This window comes from Peromyscus californicus, unplaced genomic scaffold (genome assembly GCF_007827085.1).
Source record: "Peromyscus californicus insignis strain IS unplaced genomic scaffold, ASM782708v3 Scaffold_22__1_contigs__length_63687245, whole genome shotgun sequence".
NCBI classification, from domain to species: Eukaryota; Metazoa; Chordata; class Mammalia; order Rodentia; family Cricetidae; genus Peromyscus; species Peromyscus californicus.
In genome coordinates, this window is record NW_026294525.1 from 16,086,621 (window position 1) to 16,106,900 (window position 20,280).

Here is a 20,280-nt window from a genome sequence, read left to right on the forward strand (position 1 = left end):
CTCTTACCATTCTGGAGAAAAACCATCTCAGCTGACTCACTTAAAACATTCAAAAGGATTATCTCAAGAACACTACTTAACACAAGAAAGTGGGGTATCCTTTTCTTGTCCCCCACTTTCCAGACACAGTGCTTTCAGCTACAGGTGTCCACATAGATAATAATCCAGACAGGAGCACTTTAAATGCCAAGTGTGGGGACACACACACTTGGGAGCCTGAGGCAGAACAGTTGCAAGTTGGAGGCTAGTCTGGGCTACAGGGTGAAACTCCGCCTCAAAGACATGGGAACTTTCATATGATGTAGAAGAGTGGGGTGAGGTGGTCTCCGGGCTCATTGGAAACTCATATCCTCGCTCTGTGTCCTAATCTTCCGTCCATATAAGGATTCTCCTGATTGAATGAGGGCTGATGAGCTCACTTGGATGTAGCTCTTCAGGATTAGGGCATCCATAGTCACCCTGGGCAGAAGCAGGAGCTTGTCACTAACCTATGTTGAAAAGTCCTGTACAGTGTCTCCTGGGACACTTCTCACTGGCCATGCTCAGGGGTTGGGATTATAAAGAGAGAAACTGGAGCCAGATCTTGGGGCACAGACCTGGGATCCCAGCCACTCAGGAGGCTGAGACAGTTCAAGGCCCGCCTGGGCTGTAAAGTGAGTTCAAAGCCATGCTGGATAAACTTAGTGAGATGCTATCTCTAAAGGTAATTAATACAAAGGGAGTGTGTGGCTCAGGAGGAGAGTATGTGCCTATGTGTGAGAGGTCAATACAAAGTGCAGGGGTGTGGAGTATAATCCCCGCTTAACACCCTACACCGAGAGAGAGAGAGAGAGAGAGAGAGAGAGAGAGAGAGAGAGAGAGAGAGAGAGAGGAATTACAAACAATTGAATGTGCTCTTGTAAGAATCAGGATGAGAATAACACCCCACCCCATCCTGTTCTTCCAAAATCTCCCTCTCACAGCATCTGCTGTATCCCACAGGGGTGGGGGTGGGGTGGGGGAGGGGAGACCACAAAGCATCTTTCATCTTAGAGTTGTTATTACACTCGATGTGTCCCCTTGATCGCCTTCTCAACCAGACCAAGTTTGTCCTCTTCTGTATTCTGTTTGGGGTTTGGCTTGGTCTCAGAACTAGTGGGCAGTAGATGAGTAAGTGAGCAGGTAACTCATCTGTCTGTCATTTATCCAGAGAGGGAAGCAGATCACTCAGACGGAACTCCCTTGGGGGAAAAGTATGTCCAGCGGAGAGTTCTGTATCCATGCATGAGGTCACATGCAAAGCAGTGACGAGAATTGAAAAACAAACAAAAAACCAAGCCGATCCTGCTGTGAACCACTGCTTGGCTGTGTCAGTGTCACACACTCACTGGAGAAGACACACCATCTCTCAGGTGATCTATCTCATATGACGATTGTACCAGCCGTAAAGACAGTTTCTTCAAACTGCAGCTCAAGGGGATGGAGGGATGGCTCAGTGGTTAAGAGCATTTGCTACGTTTCCGGAGGACCTGAGTTCAACTCCTAGCACCCATTTTAGGTGGCCCACAACTGTCTGTAGCTCCAGCTGCAGGGCATCTGGTGCCTCTGGCCTCTACAGGCACAAGCACTCAGGAGCACATACCCACGTGTGCACACACACACACACACCCCTATACTTAACAAACAAACCCTTCAGCTCAAACTCTAGATAGGTTTCCTTATTGTGAGCCCCAGTTATTTGCCAACTCTGTGGCTTTGGGCAGGCGACTTGTCCCTCTGTGTGTCTTAGTTTCCTAATTTTTCATAACAGATAGGAATAACAAAAACAACAATAACGTACCCATGCATACAAATGTGTGTGTCTGCCATTAGGAGGCTGGGAGAAGTTAGTATGTCTGACGGCCTTAGGCCAGCACCTGGAAGTAAAGTCAGTTTTGTATTGCCATATTTGTGTCACTGTCATCATTGATGACAAGAGAGTTTTAAGTTCAGTCCCACGCTCTTACTACAATTCCAACCAAGCGCTAGGGTATGCTGTCCTGCTGAGGCTACTCATCTGTGCTTCCTCCTTTCTCTGCTAGTTGATGATTGTTTCTCTGGACATCCTCTGCCTGAGCTCCTGAAGTCCTGGCCATTCTCCTGCAGCTGCTTCGGGTGGAGGCTGTGGGAGGCTGCCATCCCAGCCACAGACACTGAATGGCTGACAGCATCCATTCCTTCTATTGATGAGTCCTAGAGGGTCTGGGACGATAACTGTGACAGCTACCTCCTCCCTCAAGCCCTGAGTAAGAGGTGTTGGGGGCATTGGCAAGGAAGGGCCATGCTTTTCCTCAATGAGGTGGCTGCAGGGGGAGGGGGGATGGAAAGAGGAAGGAGGGGTTGGGGAGGGGCAGGGGTTTTGGGTCCCACAGGAGCAAGGGGGACACTCCAGGACACCCTTGAAACCTTTCCAGTGACTCCCCCACATAAAAACAACCCTGCCTCCTCCCCTGCACAGGCCCAGCCAGCTGTTTCCACTTCCTTAGCATCTGGTCATTTACTGAACTGTTTACTAACTTCTCATCCAGAACTTTTTAAATAGAGGAAAACCCAGGGCTTGTCTGTACCAACCAGACAGCAGAGATAAGGGAGAATAAAGCAATAAACAAAACAAAAAGGCAGAGTTAGACCCTGGAATCCAGGCTTCACCAGGACAACCTATTGATGGCCCTTTGAGTCTGTGGCTTCCTGAGTCATTGAGGAGACTCGGCCCTCTCGAACCCCCTCAGTGATGCTGGAACTAAAGGACTTCTGAGTTGAACCGGAGATCCAGGACCAGGAGAACACAGCTACTAGAGAGCAGCCCAGAATGACAGGGAGAACAATATAACACTTGAAAGCCAACACCCTTGGAGCAGATAGATCTCCAAGATCAAATTCCAGCTCTGTCTCTCGGGAACCGTGTGATATTATGTGAATTACTTACACTCTCTGTACCATGGTTTCATCATTTACCAAATGGGAAGAATAGTGTTAACCTCACAGGCTTGCAGTGGGGTTACATAAATTAATATACAGCACTTAGAAAAATAGTACTTGGCCTTTTCTAAGCATTTCAGAAGAATCCGCTCTTTTTATTACAAGTACATGTAGGTTTTCACTGGTTGTATAACTATTATAGGAGGCACAAAGTGGTACAAATATTGTTTGGTGCAATGTAGAGTAATTAAATCAAGCTAATTAACATGCCCATCAAATGCACAACTTGTTTGTGAGGATTTTAAAACTTACTTTTTGGGGGACACAGAAATGTGTAGTGGTCAATTCCTCTATTTGTCCTACTGTATACATTATCATATCCATGTTGCTATAACAAAATACCTGAGACAGTACACCAGCAAAGGAAAAAGGCTTAGTTTGGCCCCTGTTTAGAAGACACGAGCAAAGGACAGTCACATTGACCCATGTTCGTCTAGATGACATGTCCTCTCTCGCACCAATCCTTTCCTGCTGAGAGGGAGCAGCCTAGAATTTTATTTTCTTCCCTGTTGTGATTTGAATGAGAAATGTCCCTTGTGGGCTCCATGCTTAAATATTTGGTCCCCAGCTGTCTGGGACGGTTTGGAACCTTTCAGAGGTGGAGTGGTGATATTTTATTTGTGCTCTAACAAATAAAACTCATCTGGGGATCAGAGGACAGAGCCAGCCACTAGATTAGACATAGAGGCCAGACAGTGGTAGCACACACCCTTAATCCTATCACTCAGGGAGGCAGAGTTCTGTCTGGATCTCTGTGAGTTCAAGGCCACACTGGAAACAGAGCCAGGCGTGATGGCGCACACCATAAATCCCAGGACTTGAGATCTCATGTCTTTGCTTGGGAAGGACACACGCCTTTAATCCCAGGAAGTGATGGCAGGAAGCAGAAAGGTATATAAGGTATGAGGACCAGGAACTAGAAGCTTTTTAGCAGCAGTTCAACTGAGACCCTCAGGGGTGAGGACTCAGAGGCTTTCAGTCTGAGGATTCGTGGAAACAGGATCGGCTGAGAAGTTGGTGAGGTGAGGTTGGCTGTGGCTTGTTCTGTTTCTCTGATCAGCTTTTACACCAATGTCTGGCCCCTAGTTTATTATTAATTATTTACTACTACTTACTACTACTACTACTATTATTATTATTATTATTATTATAAGACATCTTAAAATTTGTAGTACAGGAGGAAGTGGGTCATGGGGGCAAGGCTTGAGGTTTTATGGCCCTGCCTGACTTCTTGGGTGCTTTCTGTTTCCTGACTGTTGATGCAAAGTGACCAGATGTCTCCTGTTCCCGCTATCCTGTCCTCCCAGTCACCATGGACAAATAAGCCTTCCCTCTTTCTGGCCAAATACTCGGTCACAGCAGTGAGAAAAGTTACTAATACACCCCAGCAAAATCTTGCTCATGCCAAGTAGGAAGGGAAGGGGCAGTGATATGCAGGAAGTCCCTTTAAGGATGACATTGAAGACTGAAAGCACAGTTTCCACCTTGTCACGGTGGTGGCAGTCATCCTCATGGGTTTCAGTGGGTGGTGCTCTGGGCTCCTGTTCACATGCAGAGATGGTGTCTGCTCTGGCTGGCCTCCTACACAGCATGCCTTGGGGATTAGTATAGTATAGTATGTATAGTATTAGTATAGTATAGTATACATATAGTATAGTATGCACTAAACTGTAAAGATTTTGGTCCTTTGCACACACAGTCATCTAATCTGATTTTCACTGAAAACTTATATGAGTGGCTGAAGTTTTGGAGACCCCATTGAATATGGCCAACTACCCCTGCCCCGCTAGTCCTGTCCCGACTCACCAGTGTCATAATGAATTACAGGTTATCATGAAAGCTTGCAAGGTTTCTGAGGCTAAATTTACCTCCTGCTCCACACTGAACTTTTGACACCTCCAGAAGGCTGGGCGGGGTGGGGGAAGCATCCTTGTGGTTTCTGGCAAAGCCTAGAAATAAGGGAGAAATGTAGTTTTCTTAAATGGCTGATGTCTTCCAGACCTGTCTTGTGTGAACATATAGTCCACAGCAGTGGTTCTCAACCTTCCTAATGCTGCAAACCCTTTAATCCAGTTCCTTATGTTGTGGTGACCCCCAACCGTACAATTATTTCATTGCTACTTCATAACTGTAATTTTGATACTATTATGAATTGCAATGTAAATAGCTGATATGCCGTCCCTGTGGTGGGGGGGTCTTGACCCATAGGCTGAGAATCACTGGTCTACAGGCTCCTTTAGCCACCAGTCACAGCCTTGGCTCAGCCCTTTCCCCACGTGATCAGCAAACACTGTATCAACTGAAGGAGCTTTCAAGTGTGTATCCAGGTGTCTATCGGTGTAGCCAGCTCTGTTATGCATGGTGCAGGTTTACCACGCTCAGCCCAGCCCATGGCCGACCCCTCAGCTTGCCTGGAGCCTCCTTCCAATCTTCACAGTGCCTATGATTAGATAGATGTCTGGCTGCAGTTCCTATTGTTTCCCCTCTTGGGGCCAGCCACTGCTGGAGAGCAGACAATCTACGGGAACAGGGTATGGAAGGAAGGAAGAGACCAGAGCCAGGTGCTTACCCACTTGGACGACTAACACGGTTTCTCTCCTTCCTCCCCACGGGTAATAGGAATGCAAACACCTTCCTCAACGTGTCTATATTCTTTTCATCCTTGAACCTGATGGACAACAGAACAGAAAGGTACATAACACAGGCACACTTTATGGCTTGTTTAGGGAAAGCCACGTAAATTTGCCTGAATAACACCAAGTAGTGTGAGGTTGAGACAAGTGACTCATGCATTCAAAGCCATTCCCTAATTGCCCTTGGAGCAACCGTCAAGTGTGCATGATGATGAAAAGTGACCTTCACCTACCTGCGGGGGAGGGGTTGGCCCAGGCTGTCAGTTTCCATCTGGGCAGCATGAACGGCTCCAGAGAATCCTGATTTCTTCTGCATGAACTGCTGACCCCGACCCTGGTTCTGGAGAGGGACAGGAAGGAAGGTGTCCTTCCACTGATTCAGGGACCTCCGGGCAGCCTTTTCCACCCTGTCAGCAGCCTTCACATCGCTTTCCTCCCCTCCCTCTTCCGCCCAACCATTAAGCCCTGTCCCTGGAAGCCCTTTGCAGTTGCCAGGAATCACAGACGTTAGGAAACAATCCAAAAAAATGGGTGGCTCCTTGGCATCCCACAGCCCCAGGGCCACACGTGGGCCCTGGTGTTGGCCCCGGGTCATAGGTATGGAGACAGCCTGGTGCAAAGGAAGGAACCCGTGCCAGCCAGAGGACTCCAGTGACTCTAGAACCAAGCAAAGGCTGACAGAGTGGCAGAAAAACGTCCTGCTGTGTTTCTAGGCCATTCTCTGGCTTATAGAGTTTCAAGCCACACTTTCCAGGCTTGAGCTGCCTGCCGGTCTAAGGGTTGTGCTTGCCAATGGAGCTCATACAACAGGAACATGGCCCAGGACAAGGTCATTTCCCAGGAATGATAACAAAGCCAGGAGAAGTCCCAGCTGTCAAACTACCTGACAATTGAGGGTGACAGGAAACAACCTCTTCCTTTTCTTTTTACTTCATTGAGAATTTCGTACAATGCATACAATGTATTTTGATCATATGCACCCCTCCCTCAACTCCTTCTAGATCTACCCACCATCTCCCTACTGACCCAACTTTATGTCCTTCTTTTAAGCACCCCTTGTAATGTTCTGACCCACCCCTTGAAATCCCACCCCTTGGTGCTGCCCTGCATCCTGATATAAAAGCATCATTCTAAGGAAAAACTCCCCCCCTTTCTCTCTCTCTCTCTCTCTCTCTCTCTCTCTTACACTCTCTTCCTTCCCACCATTAGGTGCACATACCTCTCTTTCTCTCTCTCCTTTCTATCTTTTCTGCCTCATTATCTCCTATTATAATAAACCATTTCCATTCAGATGCAGTACCTGGGTGTAAATGACTTTCCAACCCCACCCCCATCTGCCCAGCATGTTTTCCTGCATGTGTGGGATACCCTTGGGGTTCCCCGCGTAATATATCATAACACCCATCAAGACAAATTTGTACCACCTACAAATTCTTAGATATATGGCCTTGGTTGACTTTCCAGAGACTACACCGAGAAAACTGATTCTCCCTTCCCATGTAGCTCCTCGGCTAGAGGTGGGAAATCATAACCACATCACCTCCATGCTGGAATTTTGTCTGGCTTGACATTGAATAGGTCTCATGCAAGCTGTCACAACCTCTGAATTCATATGTGCAACTGTCCTGCTGTGTCCAGAAAGTACTCTTTCCTCATGGTCATCCACGGTCTCTGGTTCATGCAGTCTTTTATACCGCCTCTTCTGCAATGATCCCTGAGTCCTGGAAGGAGGGGTGTGATACAGATGTCTCATTTAGAGCTGAGCATTCTTTTTGAATCCTCTGCGTCTTGACATGTTGTAAGTCTCTATATTAATCACTGTCTATTGCAAATAGAAGGTGCTCTGATGAGGGTTGAGAGGTGCACTAATCTATGGATATAATTATGAGTCATTAGGACTTGGTTTAATACGATAGTCACTTAGTCGAATAACAGTAGTAGGTTCTCCCTCTAGAGCCTAGCGCTGTTTAGCCACAGGTTCTTAGCAACATGGGGTCCTGAGCTAAAGAAATAACACCTTTTTTATTTATTTAAAAAAACATCACTCTTCCACGCTGCAAGAAATATTTTGAATGCCTCAGTTGAACAAACAGTTCCCAGGTCTGCTGTTCCTGCAGAGATGGGCTGGTGCGATTCATTAGCTCCCTGACGACAGATACCTGTAAAGCCACATCAAGCCATGAGGGACCCAGCTATGCAAGCAAACAGCCTTCATTCTCATTTGTCAAAGGCTTCCCAGAGGACAAGGTGCTGAAATCCTCCTGAGCTGCTGCCGAGCATCTTCCCCTCTCGGCTGCCTCTGGGCGTCTCCCCCTTCCCCCGCAGCTCACAGAGGCACAGGCTCTTGTTTGTTCTTAGTTAATCGTGGATGCTCACGGCAGTCCACAAAGAGCTTTGTGTGCATCCACACGCTGTCGCCGATAAAGCCTGCGTGCGGTGAGCAGTTCTGTCCACAGTTCACATCCTTACGCTTATCCTGGGATTTGCGTGGGTGGCACCTGTCTGCACCACCCAACCTTATCTGTGAGCCTTGGACACCTGGGCAGGTAGAAGCCCCCACTTTCCCCCCTTCGAGTCACATTCCTGAGCGTCCTGTGTCAAGTGGGCATGTTGACTCTGCTTCCTGGAGCTGGCCAATGACAAGCATGGCTTTTGAAAAGGAAAATCAACCATAAAACATCTCCCAGAATGTGTTGAGGCCAGTTTACGGATACAATGTTCTACATTTCCTATGCAACATGTCTTTAAAGTAAGGCTCCACACCAAACATCAGGACACCTGGTATTCAACCAGGGCAAGGGGTTGAGAAAGCAGCAGCATTCAGGTGGTAAAAAATGCTCCATCAGTGGAATACTTGAGGTATTGGGAGGTAGTCTCAGGGTTCTAGGGAGAGCCAGTATAGATATAAGGAATACTTCATTGGTCATTTAGACTGCTGTAAACGTACTGACCCTAGTGTCTAACAACACAAATTTATTTCTTACTGTTCTGAAGGTCGGGAGGTCCAAGGTCATGCTGCTTGCACTCTTGGTGACTGTGGAGAGACTCATCTTCGGGTTTATGGATTACATCTTCTCCTGTGTCCTTGCATGGGAGAAGGATCAAAGAAGCTTGCCCATCCTCTCTTGAATGTATGACACCTCCATTAATGAGAGCTTCAAACCCATAACTTGCTCACCTCCAAAAGGCCCACCACCGTAGACCATCTATTGGGCAGTGAGCTACAACACATACATTTGAAGACATAAACCTTCAGGTACAGAAGTATTGTTTGGTAAGTGTAATTCCTACCTTTTAAGAGGTATAGCCTAAAATGAATAATCCACAGCATGATTAAGTCTATCAATAGCCAAGGAAGAGGCCAATCAAAACACTACAGGAGAGAAGTTAATTAATAAATAAAAGCAAAATTAGCCACGGAAGAGAGATGCTGAAGTGGGAAATGCGATTCGTGAGTTCTTTCTTTCTCCTTGGGTAAACAAACCCACAGAGTGCTGAGGGAAGAAAGGGAGCTTTGCAAATTACCGTTTCCCCTCGTGTTGATCAACCCAAGGGTGCTTGCTCATAAAATTAGAAGAAATAAAATTCAATTGGAAAAGCCGGGCGGTGGCGCACGCCTTTAATCCCAGCACTCGGGAGGCAGAGCCAGGCGGATCTCTGTGAGTTCGAGGCCAGCCTGGGCTACCAAGTGAGTTCCAGGAAAGGCGCAAAGCTACACAGAGAAACCCTGTCTCGAAAAACCAAAAAAAAAAAAAAAAATTCAATTGGAAATAAGAGGGAGATCTCTCATTCTTCTCTTTTGAAAAATAAACATCGGCCAACAGAAGTGGAAAGGAGACAGGAGTTGAGTGGCATTTTAAAGGAAAAGTTCACTTTCTGATCATGTTGGTTAAGATTTTGTTTTCTAATCCTTACCATTAAGGCCTGCTTTCAATAGACATTTTATTTATTTATTTACTCTGTGTGTGTGTGTGTGTGTGTGTGTGTGTGTGTGTGTGTGTGTGCGCACATGCACACACACAGAGACACACACACACACACACACACACACACACACACACACACACGAGGAAGGCAGAGGATAACTTTTCTTTTTCCATCATGAGGGAACTAGGGATCAAACTTGGGTCATCAGGCTTGGGGACAAGTGCCTTTACCCGCCGAGTCATCTCACCAGCCCCTTGAAGTCTCCTCTCTAGTGCAGCCGGTCCCCAGTCTCCATTCTCACTGTCCTCCCTGGCAGCTCTCAGTCCTGTTTCTCACTCTCCCTTCATGCACAGGGGCACTGGAGACAGACGAACGACAGGGCTCTTGTTCCAGATGAGCCAGCCAGCCAGCACATTGTAGAGCAGTGTGCTTGACTCTGCAGGTGGCGCTCTTGCTTCTGGACGAGGTCTCTAAAACAGATCTGCACTAAAAACAATTTTGGTTTTGCTTTGTAATTTTCATCTTTTTTTTCTTTCAATGAACAGGTAGTTGTACCTATTTGTAAGGCACAGTGTGATATTTCAATTGTCTATAATGTGTAGTGATCGATGATTTTCATTTTCTAAACATTCCCTTGTGTTTGCAGCTTTCAGGCTGCTCTATTCCAGCTGCTCATGAAATGTGCATTGGGTTCTTGGGGACAGTAGTTCATGCTTCCCTGTTATAGAGCCCTAGATTGTGTTTTTTCTATGCAACTGTGTTGGGACTCATCAACCTGCTTCTATGCTCCCCCCACAACAGCTTGTCTAGCCTCTGCCAACTATGACTGTGCTTCCATATCGATGTTTTAAACTTCCACATGTGACTAAGCACAGTGTGATAGCTGTTTATCTGTGCCTGGCTTATCTCACTTGACATAGTTGCATCCAGGCACATCCATCTGTTTCAAATGACAGGGCCTTATTCATTGTATGTGGCAACAGTCCATTGTGCACACATAATATTTTCCTTATTGATTGTTTAATCTAGGAGCACTTTGGTTGATTCTGCCTTGGCTATTGGGAGCAGTACTGTCATAAACATGGGACTGGGCATACAATTTTAATAAGCTGGATTTATTTTTCAGCAGAGATTTTCACCAATTCTTTTTTTTTTTTTAAATTTTTGTGTGTACATGGTGCATGTTTGTGTGTGCATCTGTCTTGTGGAAGATGGAGCCAACTCAGCGCTGCCCTCCAGGAGCAGCTCATCTTGGCACTCTTATTGGCCCAGAGCTTGCCAGGTAGCTAGCTGGCTCGCCAGCAAGCCCTAGGGATCCTCTGCTGTGGAATCATCCTTTTGTACACTATGAAGATGTGATTGGTTTAATGAAAAGCTAACTGGATGGTAGCCAGACAGGAAGTATAGGTGGGACAGTACAGAGGAGTCTTCAACCAGATGCAGAGAAGCAGGACATGTACAAAATGAGGTAACAAGCCATGAGACATGTGGCAACATGTAGATTAATAGAAATTGGTTAATTTAGGTTTTAAGAGTTAGTTAGTAACAAGCCTGAGCTACTGGCTGAGCATTTACAATTAATATAAGTCTCTGTGTTTACTTGGGAGCTGCTGGAGGGACAGAGACTTCCACCCACAATCCTCTTGTCTCTGCCTCTCCACACTGAGATTGCAATTCCACCACACCTGGCCTTTAAAAAAAATTTTTTTTTAAAAAAAAAATATGGGTTCTGGTCCCCATTCTTGCATACAAGTGCTTTACTGCTGAGCCATCTCCTTGGCTCCTGCAAATACCTTCTTTACTTTCAGAAACCTTTCCTGGTTAAACTTAGAATTTTCGACTGACTTGTTTTGTTAATTTTTTTTCGCCGCTCGATTGGCTATCAGAATGACAGCACCTACCAGATTGTGCTGTCTGCGTTTGTTCATGCATTTAATCCCCTGACTAATGAAAAACCTAATATTTCCTCCCAAATGGAGATAGAAAGCTCATTTCTTCTTGCACTGTGAAGAACTGATGTTTGGTTCCCCTACACAAGTGTGCTATATTGAGATCATAATCAAGTGGTGCTATAGCCCCCAAGGTACTGCCTGTAGGTGGGTTGGAAAGTGACTTCTAAAATCCATCATTATATGTGCATGGCGGCAGTCGTGCTCCACAGTCCCATGACTAGAGCTGGTTGTGTGGGGCAAACTGCTTCATATTTCAGGTCACCAAAGATGAAGCCACTGTAGCTCAGAATATATTCCCAGAAGAAATCAGTGAGCTAAAATTGTATATTTATGGACATTTTTTTGTGTGTGTTGTTAGTCTGCCCAGAGCACCTGGTAATGGCCCTGGGGCAGGCCACACGGAGCATAGGAAGGTCATTGTTTATAAGCACTCCCTAGGATGTTTCTAGAATGTGCTTGTGTAGGTGAATAAAGGTGGATATTGTTGAGTCTCTCTTCACCAAAAAATAATAAAACTGATTTATTAGGCTGATTTGGAAAAGAGCCTAGAAAAATCTGTTGCAGAGCAAGGACCTGCTTTGAAAAGTTTCTCTGTCCTGTGAGGTGCATTGATGGAGTATTTTCTTCCCCCCTGTGGTGTTTGCCATGTAACATTTGTTTTCAAACAAAGTTGGGAAAGTTTAAAACTCATGTAAAATAATTACACTTAAATGTCAAGTGACTCAGTAATGTCCATGTCCTCTAGTATCCAAAGGATTTAATGTATTAAAAATGTATTGGTAGTAACTATTTCTTGTGTGTGTGTGTGTGTGTGTGTGTGTGTGTGTGTGTGTGTGTGTGCGCTCATGCATGTGGGTGTGTGCTCATGCATGTGTGTGCTCATGTATGTGTGTATGTGTGTGTGTATGTGTGTGTGTATGTGTGTGTGTATGTGTATGTGTGTGTGCATGTGGAAGTCAGAGATTGACACTGAATGTCTTTCTCAATGGCTTATCTACCTTATTTTTCTAAGGCAGGGTCTCACACTAAACCCAGGCCCCTCCCCTAGGTAGCTTTTTCTTATATTAATTTCTGATCTATTATGAATGAATTCAAAGAAACACTGGTTTCTACAGTGGTAGACTAAAAGTGCCTTCAGTGGAATTTAGGAAAATGTGTTCAACCAAAATCAGTCTTAGGGCACAACAGCAGGTGTGTACCTAGATGAAGAGCTGATTGATGTCACTGTGGAACAATGGGCCCCTCCTTTGGCAAGCCTTAGGCGTGAGCCCAGTTTAGTGGAGACATAAAGCCAGGAAGGCTTGAGGTGTCTCCATCAAAATGGTGAGCAGAGAGTTTACTATACTTACTTTGCAAAAACACGCACTTGGTTCTCTGTACCCATGGGGTCTCCTCTACAGATTCAATCAACACTAGATCGAAACTATTTGGAAGGGTTCGGGAGAAAGTTCGGTTGGTAAAGCGCTTGCTTTGTATGCACAAAGGCTTGAATGCAATTCCCAGAAACCCTGTTTTTAACTAGAAGCTCAATGTGGTAGTATACATTTATAATCCCAGCTCTGGGGAGGTAGAGACAAGTGGATCTCTGAGGCTTGCTAGCCAGCTACTCTAGCCCACTTGGGAAGTTTCAAGCCAGTCAGAAGCTCTGTCTCATAAAAATGATAGAAAATGCCTGAGGAACAGCAGACTGATGTTGTCCTCTGGTCGGTCTCTCTCTCTCTCTCTCACTCTCACGCACACACACACACACACAAATATTTATGGAAAAATGTGTTTGTACTGCATATATACTTAATTTTTGCCATTACTTGCTAAAAAAGCAGTAGGACTATTTGCCTTGTATTTATAGCATGTCTAGTATTAGAAATAATCTAGAAGACTGGAGGGATGGCTCTGTGGTTAAGAGCACTGGCTGTTCTTCCAGAAGACCCAGGTTCAATTCCCAGCACCTACATGGCAGCTCACAGCTGTCTGTAACTCCAGTTCTAGGAGGTCCAACACTTCCACATAGACATACATGCAGGCAAAACGCCAATGCATATGAAATAAAAATAAATAAATAATTTAGAGATGGCTTAAAGTATGCAGGAGAATAACCACGGGTCCTGTGCAAATACCATGGTACTTTATATAGAGGACATGAGTGTCTAGAATTGGTACCATGGTACTTTATACAGAGGACATGAGTGTCTAGAAGTGGTACCATGGCACTTTATACAGAGGACATGAGTGTCTAGAATTGGTACCATGGTACTTTATACAGTGGACATGAGTGTCTAGAATTGGTACCATGGTACTTTATACAGAGGACATGAGTGTCTAGAATTGGTACCATGGCACTTTATATAGAGGACATGAGTGTCTAGAATTGGTACCATGGCACTTTATATAGAGGACATGAGTGTCTAGAATTGGGTATCTCAGAAGGTCCTGGACTCAATCCTTCGTGGACATGAGGGGATCACTGTACTTGGAGAGACTGAGTGCCAGCCTTGTTCTAAGGACTTTGCACTTACCTTGTACTTAGAGTTCGTAGCTCTTTATCTACTTCTAATGTAAGGAAACAGAAGCAAAGAGATTTGTTGTCCAAGGTCACAAACAACCAGCGCAGGATCCCAGAGCCAAGGCCAAGCACTGGGCTCCCAGCTCTCGCCCAGCTGCTGTGCTTCAAGGTCTCCATGTATCCCAGATGTGTCTGTGACCTTTCAACCCCGGCTCAGTTTCTACACAGCCAAGCGTCCTAGCTTTATTTCTGTTGCTGTGATAAAAGAGCCAACAAAAAGCAACTTGCTGGGTAAAGTGTACATTTTAGCTCACATTTCCAGGTTACAGTTCATCATTGCAGGGAACTCACACAGAAACAGGAGCCTGAGGCAGCTAGTTATCTCACACCCATGGTCAAAAGCAAAGAGGAATGCCTACTTACTGCTCATCTAGCTTTCTCTGTTCTTAAACAGTGTAGGTTCCCAAACCCAGGAATGGCATTCCTACTTTCTGGCTGGGTTTTCTCACAAGCAAGGCAATCCCCCACAGACATGCCCATCTTGACACAGGAAATCCTTCATTGAGACTTTTTTTTTGCCAGATGATGCTAGGCTGTGTCAAGGTGATAATTAAAATGAAGCATCACATCATACTCACTTGCTGTCTCTGGTCTAAGACCACTCACCTGGCCTCCTGACTCTATCTTAGTTAGGGTTTTATTGCTGGGAATAGACACCATGACCGTGGCAACTCTTATAAAGGAAAACACTTAATTGGGGCTGGCTTACAGTTCAGAGGTTTAGTCCATTACCATCATGGTAGGAAGAACGGAGGCAGACAGGCAGACATGGTGCTAGAGAAGCAGCTGAGAGTTCTACATCTGGATCTGAAGGCAGCAGGAAGAAAAGGTAAATCACTAGGCCTGGCTTGAGCTTCTAAAACCTCAAAGCCTATCTCCCAGTGACGTACTTCCTCCAAGAAGGACACACCTCCAATACTGCTACTCCCTATGGATCTACGGGGGCCATTTTCATTCAGACCACCACACTCACTTTTGAAAAGTTGGTGTGTTCCTAGAAGTACGTGATGGCTTCCCTCCCAAATTACCACAGATTATAATGTTAAACAACAGAAATTACTATAACAGTTATATAACAGAAATAACTTCTTAGGCTGGAGGCTGCTTCAACTATCTCTCTCTTTGTAGATGGCCAACCTCTCTTCATGTCCCTTCACATTGTTTCTCTCTGTATGTGTTCTTTGTTTCCAGCTTTCCCTTTGGTGGAGGCACTATTCATGTTGGGTCAGAATCCAGGCTAATGATATCATTTTTAACTCAATTATCTCTGTAAAGACCTCATTTCATCAGGTCATGTTCTGAGGTCCTGGGGATTAGGAATCTAGTGTATCCGTTGAGAAGGGCACAAGGCAAATCATAATGCATGCCTACCCCCAAGCCACTCATAAGGACAGGGAGCTACCATGCATGGCTAATACCAATGAAATTCATCCATTAGGGCTTAAGGTGAGACCCACCTTCCGTGAGACTGTGGGCAACATACAAAGCAGTGGGAAAAGAAAGATGGTCATGAGGTAAGCAACTAACCATTCCTGGACATCCATTTACTTACTTGTGAGGAAACTGAAGACCAGAGAGGTACGACAGCACATTTATACCACATAGCAAGTTAGAGCAAGCCTTTGTTTACTTTACTGGCACTGTGTTAGTGGGCTTACCCATGTGTTCTTTTCCTAGAAAACCGAGTTGATTATCCTTTCCTCTTGTAAGGATTCTCTACCCAGGATGCAATGGGGGAATAAAAGACCCAATAATACCTTAGGAATCTTCCACCCTTTTCCTGCTACAAAGGGTATTTTGGGTTCCCTTCTAGCTTCACTCACACCGGCCACTCCTTTGATGCTTCTTGGATGCAACTAAATGTTTTGAGGCAAACTCAAAGCTAAGGCAGGCCAATGTTACCTTTGAGTTTTTCCCCAGATGCATAAATCACAGGTAATTGTGGCCATGGCTGCAATGAGCTAATAGACAGAGAGCAGGGGTGGGGATGGGGGTGAGGACTGGCCAGACTACAGTGTCCTGTGGCCAGAACAGCCTACAGCAGGAATGACTGAAATCAAGTCATGTCATACAGCCTTCTAAGCTCTTCTTAGACATGAAATCTTCAAGTTTAACTTCCCGATAGACCCCTATCACCCTTGCCAGGGCCTATTGCCAATGATACTCTTCAACGTTCCTGTCTTTGGCTTCTTCTGTCTTGCAAAGTATAGGAAGCACATGCATGTGTAGTCCCCAGCCCACCAGGAAAACCAGCCAGAACAACCACACACCAATCATGTGCCCTGTATCTGTCTTTGCAAGTATAAATACTTAGGCAACGCAAGGGTTGAAGGAGTGGTTGACATTTCTCCTCTAGTTTGGTTTGATAAAATATATGGTGATTGGATACTAGCTCAAAATCATCAAATCTGTAATATTTCTGTACATGGGATGGAGAGGTAGTTCTGTGGCATAGCCATTGTTCTACATATACAAGGCTCTGGGCTCAATCCCCAGGTCTACAAAACAAGACCTATGTGTATGAATATATTTGCAGACTATACTGTGTATATTAGCTTGAAATTACATGTGAATAGGTATATACATATTTTGAATATAAGAGTTTGAAAGGAAGTATGCATCATTTGTATGCCTCCCATGAGGAAATGAATCTCAGCCTTGATATCCAGAGTTTTTCCTTTCCTGCCTCACCCTTGTTCTTCCATATCACACATCACACACACACACACACACACACACACACACACACGCAGCATTTCCAATGATTCCCTACTTTGGTTCTGCCCCTCACCCCACCAACCCTGCTAGGTGATGAAGGAAGACTCCCCTCCCACCACACCTTCACTCTAGCCCACCATGTAGAGCAACAAGTTGTGAGTGAATGAGTTGGGCTAGGCAGCTTGGGTTGTGAGGACCTGAACTAGGATTTGGAGTGAAGAGTGTCTAGCTCCTGGACACACGACATGAAATATTGGCTCTTCCGTGAGAGGTGCCTGAGACAGCAGCTCCATGCCTTCTGCTTTCTCCAAGTGGAGATTTCCTGTGGGCATGAATCCCAACCAGAAGGCCCCAGATGGGGGATGGGGCACAGCAGAGAAGGCTTTCCTCCTTTGCCCCCCTCTTCAGACTTGAGAAGACAAGGACAGAGGCTACAACTCTAAATATGGCAGAAGAGGGAGAATTGGAGGTCAGGGGTAAAGAAGAATCATAGCCATATGAAGAGGGGAAAATGCCAAGGCAAGTAAGGAGCCCAGGCTAGTTTCCATGGTTACAGCAGAGGTGGCCCCCAAAGCCTTCTGTTTTCTTTTGCCCTTGCTTCCTCTTCAGATCACATCCGGTCCAGCTCTCACCTCCCATTTGTCACGGGTCTGTCAAGCAAAGAGAACAGCTGGTTTCCTCAATCAGTAATGTTGGTAAGGCAGGTTGCAGGGTTTGGCCCTTTCTTGGACCTTACAAAGGAGCCTACAGCATCTAATGCGAGGTCTTATCTAAAGGCAAAGAAGTGATGACAGCCCTTAGTGATGTCACACTTCCTCTGTTAATTGGTTTCTCTGACCCACTCCAAATTCCCTTACCGCTGACAATTTTACTAGTAAGAATTGGGTGGGGTCATTTAAAGGATCATCCTCCACAGGAAAACAATGTTAAGGATTTAGGCAATTTAAGAATCCAAAGGAAAAAGAGAATATATCTGACTTCCGTGAATGCCATTCACTTTATTTTCAAAAGCTCATTGAGAGACAACCTAAGCCAATATCTTGACATGTGGCTTCTCTTCGTCCATGCTATTTTATGGGGTGGTGTGGGGGAGGTTAGAAAGCTGAAATGCGAGTTCTTATTTTCTAAACACACATCAAGATCACATCTAAGGTTATTTTCAACTACTTGAAAGGCAAATGAGCCCAGTGATCAGTTTGGAGTGCTTTGAATCTGTGTGGAGACTGGTATGTGTGGGCCTAGTACACAATACCTACGATTTTTAATTTAAACTGCCTTTTCAATATTAGAATTCTAGCTGGGGATGTAGCATGGTGGGTAGAGAGCTAGCCTCACAAACTAGAGACGCTGGGTTTGACTCCCAGCATTGCCAAAAACAAAGTGTTGGAGACACACACACACATACACACACACACACACACACACACACACACACACACACACACACACACACACACACATCATCCCAGACACTCTGGAGGGAAGGTAGAAGCTAGAGGATCAGGGTTTAGAATTTATGCTTGGCCCCAGCAGACTACAGGCCCACCTGGGCTACTTTAGGGGTTCATTTGTTGATACAATCCCAGGTCTAGAAGTTCAGCCATCTTCCTTCATGGCAGGCAAGAAGTCTGGCAAGGCAGAGAAGAAGGTCTTTAAATCCTTAGAAGATCCATATCTACCATATCTGGGTAAATGTCTACCCAGATAAATGGAACCATGAAGACCTACAATGACAGCTTAAGTTTTCCACTTCCATCCATTCATAATTCATTCAATATACTCTACTTGAGTGTCTACAGTTTGTTTCCTAAAATTAATCTTGACTCATTCTCTAGGTTAGACCATGGTTTTGCTTGTTTTATGTTGTTAGGGAGGTTTTGGTTGTTTTGTTTTGGTATTTACCAGCAAGAAGACAGAAATTTTAAGACATTTAGATACAAAAGTTGAAAAGGAAGGGGTAAGGGTCTATAGGAAGGAAGCCTTCAGCAGTTCTGGTTGGCCATACCCAATTTGAGGTGTCCATGACATGTCAGGTGGATAGTTAACCAAGACCATGGGGGAGGTAAGGACTGGAGCTGAGATTTTGGAAACCATCAATGTATAAACATTTGCTCCCATGACAATGGCTGAACTTAACCTTAGAAATCCTAAGACTGAGCCCCAGAGTAGAATCAGGAAATCTGGGGAGATTAGGCCAGTGGGATAAGAGGAAAATAACAGCATTGGTGATCTGGAAAGCATGTGTTTTAAAACTGAGAATTGTCCAAATGCTGCTATTTGTTCAAGTGAGTCATGGGCTGAGAAGCAGCTGTTGTTCTGATTGGATGAGAATGGACCAGGACACTATGGTCTGAATGTGACTGCCAAAGTCTAAATGCTGGAAACTTCATCCGGAAACTCCCACCTTAACGGCATTTGGACATAAGGTCTTGGGGAGGCAATCAGGACTACATGAGGCCATGAGGTTTGGGTATCCATGATGGCCTTGGTGACTTTACAAGAACAGACACACACTTGTTCTGTCTTCAGATGCCTTTCTTCATGTTTTGATGCACCATGGCCCTCACCAAGATACCAGAGTAGTATGTTCATGGACTACCCAACTTCCAGCTTGTGAGCTAAAGAATTCTCTATTCTGGATGAACTAACTACCCCACCTCTAGTATTTTGTTATAGCAGCAGATCAAGATGAGGGTGGTGTTGTAGCTAGTATCTGTACAGACATATGGACGAAACCCTGATTGGAAAAGAAGAGAAGGAGAGATGGAACAGATTCTGTCTCCAGGGGACCACTTCTCTTACTAGGGAATGTTCCTTTCATTTTCCCTTTAAATCTGAGCAGATATTTTCTCTACCCAGCTTCTTGTGGTCTTTGCTGTAGCACACAACGATGCCCTCCTTTTTGATGGGTATCCTCCAGATTGTCCCCTAACTAAACAATACATTCATCCCTCAACATAGATCTAAGCAAAACACCATTCTCCGAAGAAAGACCAGTGCCCCACTTTTCTGGAGAGTTGGACTGATGTCCTGTGCTATACTTATTGTCATACAATCCAAAGTAAAACAAGGTTAATTCTTAATGATCCTGATGCTATCAACAACCAGATTTTGTCCTATAAGAATGTAAATTATTTCTAAAATGAAATTGGAGGTAGAAGTTTAATTCCATGTAATATCTAAACATAGAGCTACTTCTAAAGATTTCATCATCTAGAAAAAGGGCAAGCTGTGGTTGTACTTTATTCTTCTATACAGGAAAGCATAATCCTAAAAGATGCTTGGAATGCTTGATGGGGTTTGGGTGGGCTGTCCCGCATAGAGACGACAACAGCCCTGCGTGAGACCACCAGGTTTAGACAGTTCACCTGGAACCTGGCAGGAAACACTGCAAATACATCATCCTGTGCTGTCCCCTCCCCAGCTCACTGGCATAGTTCAGGTCCAGAATGTTCTCCTAAGGACTTTGTCCTTGGTCCACAGGTTGGCA